This window comes from Chiloscyllium punctatum, chromosome 9 (assembly GCF_047496795.1).
Source record: "Chiloscyllium punctatum isolate Juve2018m chromosome 9, sChiPun1.3, whole genome shotgun sequence".
Lineage (NCBI taxonomy): Eukaryota > Metazoa > Chordata > Chondrichthyes > Orectolobiformes > Hemiscylliidae > Chiloscyllium > Chiloscyllium punctatum.
Genome location: NC_092747.1, coordinates 44,462,176 through 44,474,760, shown reverse-complemented (window position 1 = coordinate 44,474,760; position 12,585 = coordinate 44,462,176). Strand labels below are relative to the sequence as shown.

Here is a 12,585-nt window from a genome sequence, read left to right as displayed (position 1 = left end):
GCAAAGGCCTCACCTTTATCCCCCTCCGTCCACGTATCAATGAATTTAATACACGCCATGACCTCGAACACTTCTTCCGCCGCCTCCACCTCCGAGCTTACTTTCACAATCAGGATTCCCACCCACCTTCTGAGGACCCCTTTGCCCACCTCCAACACACTCCATCCACCTGGACACCCCATGCTGGTTTATTACCTGCCCTTGATCTCTTCATTTCCAGCTGCCGCCAAGACATTAACCGCCTCAACCTGTCTACCCCCCCTCCCCCACTCCAACCTCTCACCCTCACAACGCGCAGCTCTCCACTCCCTCTGCTCCAATCCCAACTCACCATCAAACCAGTAGATAAAGGGGGTGCAGTGGTAGTTTGGCGCACTGACCTCTACACCGCCGAAGCCAGACACCAACTCAAAGACACCTCCTCCTACTGCCCTCTCGACCATGACCCCACTCCCCCCCATCACCAAACCGTCATCCCCAAGACCATACAGAACCTCATCACCTCAGGAGATCTCCCAACTACAGCTTCCAACCTCATAGTCCGGGAACCCCGCTCCGCCCGATTCTACCTCCTTCCCAAGATCCACAAGCCTGACCACCCTGACCGATCCATTGTCTCAGCATGCTCCTGCCCCAATGAAATCATCTCTACCTACCTTGACACTGTCCTATCCCCCTAGTCCAGGAACTCCCCACATACATTTGAGACACCACCCACGCCCTCCACCTCCTCCAAGACTTCCGTTTCCCCGGCCCCCAACACCTCATCTTCACCATGGATATCCAATCCCTCTACATCTCCATCCACCATGACCAGGGCCTCCAAGCCCTTCATTTCTTCCTCTCCCGACATCCCCAAAAGTACCTTTCCACCAACACTCTCAATCGTTTGGCTGAACTTGTCCTTACCCTTAACAATTTCTCCTTCAACTCCTCCCACTTCCTCCCGATCAAAGGGGTAGCTATGGGCACCTGCATGGCCCCAGCTATGCCTGTCTCTTTGTTGGCTACGTAGAACAGTCTATCTTTTGTAGTTACACTGATACCACTCCCCACCTCTTCCTCTGCTACATTGATGACTGCATTGGCGCCACCTCGTGCTCCCGCGAGGACGTTGAGCAATTCATCAACTTCACCAACACATTCCATCCTGACCTTAAATTCACCTGGACAATCTCTGAGTCCTCCCTCCCCTTCCTGGACCTTTCCATCTCCATTAATGATGACTGACTTGACACTGACATTTTTTACAAACCCACCAACTCCCACAGCTATCTGGATTATACTTCTTCCCACCCTACCTCCTGCAAAAATGCCATCCTGTATTCCCAATTCCTCAGCCTCTGCCTTATCTGCTCCCAGGAGGACCAGTTCCATCACAGAACACACTAGATGGCCTCCTTCTTTAGAGACCGCAATTTCCCTTCCCAAGTGGTTGAAGATGCCCTCCATCGCATCTCGTCATGTCCCACCCCTCTGCCCTCAAACCCACCCCTCCAACTGTAACAAGGACAGAACCCCCCTGGTGCTCACCTTCCACTCTACCAATCTTCGCATAAACCAAATCATCCAATGACATTTCTGCCACCTCCAAATGGACCCCACCACCAGGGATATACTTCCTTCCCCACCCATTTCCGCTTTCTACAAAGACCGTTCCCGCTGTGACTACCTGGTCAGGTCCACGCCCCCCAACAACCCACCCTCCCTTCCTGGCACCGTCCCCTGCCACCGCCGGAATTGCAAAACCTGCGCCCACACCTTCTCCCTCACCTCCATCCAAGGCCCCAAAGGGGCCTTCCACATCCATCAAAGTTTTACCTGCACATCCACCAATATCATTTATTGTATCCGTTGCTCCCGATGCGGTCTCCTCTACATTGGGGAGACTGGATGCCTCCTAGCAGAGCGCTTCAGGGAACATCTCTGGGACACCCACACCAATCAACCCCACCGTCCTGTGGCCCAACATTTCAACTCCCCCTCCCACTCTGCCGAGGACATGCAGGTCCTGCGCCTCCTCCACCGCCGCTCCCTCACCACCCGATGCCTGGAGGAAGAACGCCTCATCTTCCGCCTTGGAACACTTCAACCCCATGGCATCAATGTGGATTTCACAAGTGCGAGAAACAGAACTCACTCACAAATTAATCACCCTGAGACAAAGCCTTGGAAACAAGAACAATTTATTACAGGCTTGCAAGCACCAGACGCTTCTGTAATCAAGCAGAAATGTGCGCGAAAACAAAACGTTAAAGCATTCTTATTCAGTTTACAAGTTGCGGAATCACACCTCCCTTTTTCCCATCCTATCATAAGCTGATTACCTCACTTGTTAGTTATTTTCTTATCTGGCCATCCTGCTGTCCTTGTCTGCATTCTTTGTTCCTTGTTCGTTACAGCATGTTCTTTTATCCAGTTTCTCTTATCAAACTATAAGCTTTATTGTGAAATGCTCCTGCTGCTTCATTTTGAGGTCAGCTACAACCCTTCATAGTTATTTCCTAACTTAAAACTATTTTCTTTAAAAGACCCTCTATATTCATTAAAGTCTTAGCCTTAAGTATGCTACATGCTACAAGAACTAACACCCCACCCCCCCACCTGCAAAAACAACATTTCTAATCTCCCACACCAGTTTCCTCATTTCCCCTTCACCCACCTCAGTCCAGCTCCAACCTTCCAGCTCAGCACCACCCTCATAACCTGTTCTACCTGCCAATCTTCCTTTCCACTTATCCACTCCACTCTCTTCTCTGACCTATCACCTCCATCCCCATCCCATTCACCCATTGTACTCTTTGCTACCTTCCCCCACCCTCCTCCCTGACCTATCACCTCCATTCCCACCCCCATTCACCTATTGTACTCTATGCTACTTTCTTCCCACCCCCAACCCCTCTCATTTATCTCTCCACCCTTCAGGCACTCTGCCTGTATTCCTGATGAAGGGCTTTTGCCCAAAACGTCGATTTTCCTGCTCCTCGGATGCTGTCTGAACTGCAGTGCTTTTCCAGCACCACCCCAATCTAGGCTCTGGTTTCCAGCATCTGCAGTCCTTGTTTTTCCCTAAAAATCAAAATTAGTTTCATTGTAAAATTCATTCAAGTATAAAACTTAAAAAAATTTTAAAATCCCACAGAGTAGGGGAGGTGGGGTGAGAGAAAGGTTAGCATTCATACGTAGAAAAAATTGTATGTCTCCATGTTACTTTGGTGGTCTGTACACCCCTGGGATTTGCAACCAGTTGTTATTTTGGAGACAGTTTAATTTAAAATGCAGCCCGTCCTTTTCCAGAGTTGATGCTGTATATGGGACATGAAGTTCCTTACATATTTAAATTCCCTATTCCTGTGATTTAATCTGACATTTAGCAGAAATAAATACCTGCTGTTGTTATTGTACACTGCAGGCCTTCTGGATTTTTACTTCTGGTTGTATAAGCAATTAAGTTTATAAAGTGAGCTCTAAGTGGTGCAGTGGCAGTGTCCCTCCCTCTGGGCTAGAAAGTCCAACCTGCCGAGAGATATGTCATGAAGTCCCCAAACAGGTTAATTAAAAGATCAATAATGTTAATTCTTCGATCATGTTTCGACATGTGATATCTGAACATTGGCATATACCAGGGATAATCCTGGTAATGTCAAGAAAAGGATCTTGACATTATCAAAACCACTAGGATGTAATTGAAACAGATAGTGGAGTCTTCAGTACCCTTTTTCATATAATCAATTTCAGTAGATTTCCTTTGCCTCTGGCAGTTTCTGCAGATGAGAGATCTGTTCCTTATTGTCCAAAGGAATGTTTTTCCTGAGAGTTCAAACAATGGCAGGTGTAAAGTTCCTTTGGGGGGGGTGGGGGTGGGGGTTGGGGGTGGGGAGTGGGGGTGGGGGAGGTGGCGTGGGGAACTATTCAAATACGTTCCCTTTCTCTGCGCCAACTTTGTTACTTTTGTAGCCATTAGTGTCCTGGCTCATTTAAAGTTTTTTTCTTCTCGACAAAATTTCCAGGTTTTAAATCAGTGAATTGAATGATAAAGTTAATTGTTTACATATTGCAATTTGTGAAAACAAATCTTTCTCTGACTGCTTATCCATTCTTAATTATGGACACAATCTCTATTTCAATGAAAATTTAGGACAGTGCCTGTCCAGATTTAGCTCCATATATTCATGGAGAGAAGAGCAAAAGATTTAAGCAGTTTTCTGCATCGTAACTGTGTGCTGGGTGACAATGCTTTGGTCAAGGAGCTGGTGGATAATCATTTTCTCAGCTAAGGATGGTTTATGCGCTGGATCAACATGTAGATTAGAAGGAAACTAAAGAGGCTAAAATGTTGTAACACATGGTGTCCTAATAAGGTCAAACTTTACTTATGATTGGAGGTGCCAGTGTTGGACTGGGGTGTACAAAGTTAAAAATCACACAACGCCAGGTTATAGTCCAACAGCTTTATTTGGAAGCACTAGCTTTTGGAGTGCCGCTCCTTCATCCAATAGGAACCACCTGATGAAGGAGCAGCACTCTGAAAGCTCGTGCTTCCAAATAAACCTGTTGCCGCTGTGTGATTTTTAACTTTGTAAACTTTACTTAGATTCACTGTCCTGTTCCCTCTTTGTCTGAGTTTCATCCATAATCAGTTTGTTTATCCAACTATTATCCTTCCATTCAATTTCTTTCTTTGCAAACTGCTCTTTCTTACTATAAATCCATTGCTCTTTTTCTGAATTTGGTTTCTCCTTTTCTCACTTGGATGTTTCATTTTTAATCCTCTTCAGTTGATCTTTTCTCTCTCTTTGTTTTATTTGACCATTTTTTCTCTTTTCTATGCAGTTTTCTAGTGTCTCCTAATTGGTTCTTATCTCTCTTTTCCATTTTCATCCATCACAATGTCTCTTTGTTTTATTGCTCCCCCATCCATAACCCTTTGGTGTCATCCCTCTGTGTCGTTCTGTGCTCTCTTTCTGCAGCCTCGTGTCAGCACACTGACAGACATGAGCATATTGCTGCCAGGATTTCAGCAGCAGCAGCAGCAGATGGCTAGTCTCCTATTGCTCCTGAATATTATTTTATATGGGGTTGAAATGTTTTCCTTTATTTTAAGTATTCCAGAAATGACAGAAATCCTCCAAAATCAATACCGATACTCTGGATATTGAGGGGCTCTGTCTGGTGGGTATTGAATGGTAGACCTTTTTAAAAAAAAATCTCAGGACAGAGCATACTGTCATGTTCCCAATTCCCAACCATCACAACGCCAATCTCCTGACAGCATTCACCATGGCAAGCCAGGATCCCAACTATTTCAGCAAAGGAACTGCCGGGCTTCATATGTTCTTCACCAGTCAGGTCCCTGTCAGCATTCTGAGGAAGGGTCACTCAACCCGAAATGTTAACTCTGATTTCTCGCCACAGATGCTGCCAGTCCTGCTGAACTTTTCAAGCAATTTCTGCTTTTGTCCCTGTGAGCATTGGTTCAGTGCCAGTGGTGACAAAATGAGACATTTAAAAATAAGTTTTTTTTTAATAACTTCAGATCTGATGCCTGAGCTGATGTTACTGAGGACTTCACTGGAAGTTGCTTCTTCTGATGCTTCCCCCCCCATGGCTCTCTACCTCCAAAACATCAAGGTTTCCCAGAAACATCTTCATGCATGCCTTTGATTTGCCTGCCTCAGGAATACCATTTGACTTCTTAGAGTCATAGAGGTGTACAGCACAGAAACAGATCTTTCGCTCCAACTCTAGTTACATTTGCCAGCACTTGGCCCATATCCCTCTGAATCCTTCCTATTCATATATCCATCCAGATGCCTTTTAAACACTGCAATTGTACCAGCCTCCACTATTTTCTCTGGCAGCTAATTCCATACACGTACCACTCTCTGCGTGAAAAAGGTCCCTTTTATATCTTTCCCCTGATTGTGACAGACACAGCAAGTTAATACTCGTATGGCATCTACTTGGGAATATATGGCAGATATCCTCCAGATGTACAAAGTCTCCTCCAGCAGCCTTTTACGCTTTCTCTCCATTACCTTTATTGCAGGAGCTCTTAAGCTGGCGCTTTTCCAAGACACAGAGGAATGATGATGCATGGCCACACCCTCCACCCCTAACCATGGGCTCCCCTTGAAGACGGAAGGCAAGGGTCCTGAAGAGAAATGAATCTCACAATCACACATGCAGATCTATTGTATCTGATCACACTGAGCAGTACTTAACTGTTTTTGAAAGCTTCCTAAGTCTGGAACAAATGAGTGCTGCCTCCGATGGTGTCAACTACACAGCAGTGTGACCTTAAATCGTAAAATGCTTGATTAAGAAGCTGCTTCCAAGGTCATCATTCAATGAAGGTTTTCGAGATGGAAGACCTAACCTGAGAGCCCAATGCATTGGATGGTCTGTAGCCCCACTGGGGGGTGGGGGTGAGATTGGGAGCAGTTCGTAAGTGATCCTGAGGCAGGAAGATTGCAAGGCTACCTCAGAATAGAGACACTGTCTGTCAGCATTGGAAAATAATGTGTTCACTTAGGGCTGCAGCTGTTAGGCCTTCTATGTTGCAGGGTAAATTCTCTGTGACTATGACTGTGGCCCTCTGGTTACTGTGTGATTTGAGTGGAAGAATCTTAATTGTCCCCTTAGAGGGAAGAACAACATGTCATTTTCCATTTGGGGACCCTCCAACCTTCTGGACTTAATATGTATTTCAATAATCTTAGGGCTTGAACTCTCCTATGTCCTAGCCCCACCCCCACACATCGGGCCTTGTTATCACATAGTCTGCTATTACACACAACCCATTGATTGCCACTAACAGTCTCCGTTAACATTTATTCACCCTCCCAACCAGATTGTTATCCACTCCTTTGTCTGTCCAACTGATTTTCTCTCTCTTTGGGCTCTATCCCCACCTACTGTTTACCTCTTGGGGGGTGGCACAGTGGCTCAGTGGTTAGCACTGTCACCTCACAGCGTCAGAGACCTGGGTTCGATTCCCGCCTCTGGTGACTTTCTGTGTGGAGTTTGTACATTCTCCCCGTATCTGCGTGGGTTTCCTCTGGGTGCTCTGGTTTCCTCCCACAATCCAAAGATGCCCAGTTTAGGTGGATTGACCGTGCTAAATTGCCCATAGTGTGGGTTAGGTGCATTGTTCGGAGTAAATGTACAGTAAAAGTGGGATGGAATGGGTCTGGGTGGGTTACTCTTCGGAGGGTCAGTGTGGACTTGTTGGGCCGAAGGGCCTGTTTCTACACTGTAGGGGTTCTATGAAATTATTCCTTATCCCCTCCTCTCTGCATAAAGACCCATATTTTCCTAGCTACCATCAGTTCTGAGGAAGGGTCACCGGACCTGAAACATTAACTCTGATTTCTCCTCACAGAGGAGACCTACTGCCAGACCTACTGAGCTTTTCCAGCAGTTTGCTTTTGGCACAAGAGAAACACAGCAGGTCTGTTAGCATCTGTAGAGAGAGAAAAATAGTTAATGTTTTGAGTCTGGTATGTCTCTTTAGAATTGAAATGTATTGGGAAATGATTTTTTTAAATGCAGAGGCAAAGGGGGAGTAAGCGACCCAATGCAGAAGACAAAAAAAGTTGTTAATGATGGAGAAAAAGAAAAGATGCAAAATTGGTGTAAATTAAGGTGTGAAAGGGAGAGGAGTGGTCCTTTTTACTAAATACAAAGTTGGGGTATAAAGGGTGTTACTCTGCATTTCAAGCCAGTGGTCCAAACAACTGAGCTAAGCAACACCTTCCCCCACCCCCAGCCAATTAAAAAAAAACCCTGCAGCTAAAACATCTTTATCATAAATTGGAAATCAAACCTGGAACCATCCTGATCTGCCTGACTCAATTTAACAGCAAAGCCTACAAAAAAGCTCGACCCGGTACACTAATAGCTTCTAGTTAAATAAAGCATGATTCATAAAGTATTTTATATTATTAGAACTGTGTTGTAAAATGCCCTTTGGAGAAAATAACAAACTAGAGTGTTCTGCATAATAGTGTTCAACAACCAAAAAAAACTTCTTCAAACTTTGTGTGGAACCAATTTTTAGCTCATTTCAAGTTTTGAACATGATGGTAGTTGCCAGCTATATGATATATTACAGTTTATACAACATATTCTTGTAAAGTGGCTGGGAGCCAATTCAGCCTAGGATTTTGTGGAATGTACAGTCACGGTTAAAATGATAACATTTTCTGGTCCATTTGGCAGATAATTCCAGACATAAATAGTATGTCCCCAACAGTTGCTTCCTCTGATGCTGCTGCTGTGCACAAATGTAGATGAGAATATAACAAAAAGGGAGATGGTATAGTAGAACAGATGAATGCCAAGGTGTCATTACAGGAAAGCTAACAAGAAATTGGAAGGAGAATTGTTTGTTAAAAAAACAAAAGAAGACCAAACAGACAGAAACAAAGGAAAATCTGAAAGGAAGGGAAGAATTTTACATTGTTTTGGCAAAGTCTGGATCGCATTGGGTCTTTTGGAACATTCATGACAATGAGGTCTGGCCTGTTCCCTTACCCTATCTTTCCAGAACCACTCCATTAATTACCTACCCCACTCCTATGGCATCACTCATTGTGCCCCAATATACCACACTCTGTTCCTGGAATAACTCACCACTCAGCAAATATCTGCCCAAGGATGTTTCATTTTATATCCCTGCCATCTTTGAAAGGTGGCTGTGGAGCTGACAATCTGCCCTGCACACTTGTTGGCAGAATCAGAACAGTCAAAGGAGAGGAGGATGGCATTATGGCTTTCTGACAGGGACATGGAAGTGCTGGTAAGGGGACATTGGGATTGGGTTATAAAGGAAGGGAGTACATCTTCCTGGAGTGCTAGCAGAGGAGGTCACAGCCCGTCGTCAACTTGGTCTGAAGTCGTATCCAGGTCTCTGCCATCTCCCCAATGTGCAGAGGAAAGGCCAGAAGTGCCGTAAGGTCATTGACCTTTTCCACTGGGCCAGGGTGAGTGCTACACTCTTCTGTCTGCGACTTCATGTACTTGGTCTCTGCTACTGCACCCATCTTCTTCCTCATGCTCTGTCAGTCTCACTACTGTCTGCAATATCTCCCCTTCCCCACTGTCACCTCCTCCCCCTCATCACTAACCCTGCCTGGCCTCTGCATTGCCTGCTCGCTCACTCAGGACACAATCTTTTCACGTGATTAATAGCCAAAGCACCCACTTCCATCTCACACAATCCGTCCCCTCCCTTTCTCTCTTTAGAAGAGCAGACAGCCCATAACAGGGCATGGTAAGGTTTTACAGGCAGTGAAGAGCTTTATACTTGGCTTATCACCTCACTATGAAGAGAGAAACCCGTACCTCGCACAAGAAAGACTGGGACCACTCCCGTGAGGATGCAGAGTCAAACAGGTCCCTCTCATTCTTCAGTCCACTTCAACTTTCACCATTAACCCCATAGTCAGCATCATTCATTGCACTTCATTTCTAGCCACTGGCCATGGTGCTTTGTGTCTTGTTGTAACAACCAGCATCTCTTGACCTCTGCAGGGAAATGTCTGACTTGCCCAACAGTGGGCCTCAGAAGTTGAAAGTACTGAGGCCTCAGAGAAAGCGTTGGTAAGGCTGCCTCCTGCTGTCCCACCATCACAGCTTCTGATGGTTTGATGGGGACATTCATGGGGAGAGTAGGACGACAAGCTGGTGAGCATTTCACTGTGACAGCTCCACAGGAATAAACCACTGATTGGCACTACATCCACAAGCATCTATTCCCTCCACCACTGATGCTCAGTAGCAGCAGTGTATATGATCTACAAGTTGCCCTACAGAAATTCACCAAAGATCCTCAGACAGCACCTTCCAAACTCACAACCTCTTCCATCTGGAAGGACCAAGGCAGCGGATACATGGGAACACCACCACCTTCAAGTTCTCCTTCAAGTCACTCACCATCCTGACTTTGAAATATAAAAGCCATGGCTTTTGGGTCAAAATCCTGGAATACCTTCCCTAATGCCATTGTGGGTCAATCCACAGCAGATGGACTACAACAGTTCAAGAAGGCAGCTCACCATCACCTTCTCAAGGGGCAAGTAGGGACTGGCAATAAATGCTGGCCAGTCAGTGACACCCACATCCCACAAAATGAATAAATTAATACATAAGCAGGCCACTGGCACTCAGAGGACTGCCAGAGATTGGGTATCAGGCTACCCTTGGGATATAGAGGATCCTGCAGTGCTGTAATCAGGGACTTCATTCACATGTTATCAGGCTGAAGACATGGTGACAGAAAGACAGGAAACCTTGGACACAATCCAGGTATCCCTTCATCACCAGCAGACAGGGCAGTGCCAACTGGCACCCAGCCTGAGGAAGAAACCTCGCACAGGTTCCTCAGAAATGTCCCTTCGGGACAGTCCAGAGGTGGCTTGGCCCTTCACATCCACGCTGTTTAATCTCCTCTAGTTCTTGGAAGGTCATAACAGGGAATGTTAACTTGCATCTGGCACATTATGGCTACACACTATATCCATCACCAAATCGGGCAGTCTTCAGAATGCTAGAGCCCAACTGAGTGTGCAGGAGCCTTTTAAATATGGCACGGTCACCAGGGATGCTGCTTTTTTTTTGTGGATGTCCAAAAAGTGGTGAGTAGTTTGGTGATGGTGCTTAATAAGATAGAATTAAATGTAAGTCATGTAGTGGGCAGGGTAGCTAGTTAATGAAATGAGTTTGGTCACATGTAATAAGGAATATCACTAGACCTTGGAGCAGAATCTTCAACCAAAATGCAACATAACTCGTACTTAACTAAGCAAAACAAAAGTCTCAGCTCTTATATTCTGAGCAGTGAAGTTTACCTTCCCAATTGTACAGACAATATGTAAGTAAGAGCATCCATTGAGAATGATAGTGGAAAGTTGTCCCTTGCAGGCCACAAAATAACTGCAATGATTCTCAGTTTAATAAACTATGAATTTTGCTCTTTCAGCTCTTAACAGTTAATAGTGAAAATACTGCTTGAAAGGTCTTGCTTCTGCTATTGACAAAGAAAAGACTTCAAATACATTTTTCTGTGGGTAGGTTTTGTTTAGGCTGGATTTACTAACCAGTAATATTGAGGACATATCAGGTTTCTGCACTGGTTCCATGCATATCCCTATTAATGGTTTTAGTTCCATGATTAAGACTGCCATTTAGATTTGTGAAAATTTAAAAACACAGAAAGGCCAAGTTTTTACAAATTCTTTTGTAATTAATAAAGCGATAAAATTAATGCTGTACTTACTCATGTTACTGCACATTGCATACACATAGTCGGTAGACTGAAGATACTAAAATAGAGTGAGTGACTGCAGTTGAGGTGGGTACTTGATACTGGAAAGTCACTGCCATGATGCCATGTAACTGTCCGAAGGGTACAGTGCCTCTATGGTCTGGAATTGCTGCCATAATGTAATATTCCTTTATTTTATTGAAATAAAGAATAAAAACTCTTTTCTGATGATATGCATAAGGACATAAATAAATATATTGTGCCTCTTGATTCAGATAACAGTTTAGTGCATGAATAGAACAACCAAATCTAGTCCTGATATGGTTATCACAACTTGGCTGTGCTGTCAGTTGTTACAGATGGCTACATATCAGTCATCATCGATGTGTGGTCGTTCTCTGGTGTACCCTGAGTATTAGAGTCATGATCCCATGGAAGGGGTAGTTGGTGAAATGCAGTTTGGATGCATTGTTTATTTCTTCACAGAATTTAACCATTGTTCATTCCAACATTATATGACCTCGGCTAGATAATAACAACTTCGTATTTTTCCAAGAACCTACGTGCTTACTTGGAAACCTTAAACTCTGATGCTTTGGCCTGGTTCCAGTTGGGAAAGCTGTCTGCATGTTCACTGATCACGTTCTTGTACCATTTTCTCCCTTTATCCCAAACAATTCATCATGCACCTGTGGCTGGATGGTAAGAATGTTGGAAGGAAGATCTGTGTGGATCTATCTTGCAAACATGAGAGCAGCTGCTGAGGGTAAACCACACCAGAGAGAAGTAGCACATAGATTTAACACAGCTATCTGAAAATCTTGGTGAGTTGCCTTACATTTATTGATCATGGAGTTTACAATACTGAGTGACCTATTGACTGAGGTTAGTGAAGAGGAAAGGTAACATGTTCAATATCCCATTTCCATTTGCATGCCAATCTTTCGTTTTCTCTACACACATGTGCACTATATATCTGGCCCAGCATGCGCTGTTGTATAGTTTGCATAATTATAAACTTTTTTCCTTCTGACATTACTTTCTTAGATAGTCCCTGCACATCTCTGATAGGCCAGAAGGAACACACCAACTCGGGCACCAGTTGGATTCATTCAGACCATCTGTTGAAGGTGATTTCCTTCAGTTATTGCAGCCAGTCACCATTTGATGTAACGTAATGAATCTACTCTGCTTGGCTGTGATGTGAAATTAACTTTGTTGTTTAGAATTTGATATAGAACATAGAACAATACAATGCAGAACAGGCCCTTCGGCCCTTGATGTTGCACTGACCTGTGAACTCTTCTCAGCTTGTC

At 44.6% G+C, this 12,585-nt stretch overlaps 1 long non-coding RNA gene across 1 annotated transcript in view; it reads right to left on the bottom strand.

Annotated features, from left to right (window-relative positions):
* Window positions 1-2,918: 2,918 nt before the first annotated feature.
* The window catches only part of LOC140481008 (uncharacterized), a 42,170-nt gene continuing 32,503 nt past the window's right edge, over window positions 2,919-12,585 (bottom strand). Inside the window, exon 3 of the long non-coding RNA XR_011961448.1 lies at window positions 2,919-3,069. This is a non-coding gene — a long non-coding RNA (uncharacterized lncRNA). The remainder of the gene's footprint in view (window positions 3,070-12,585) is intronic.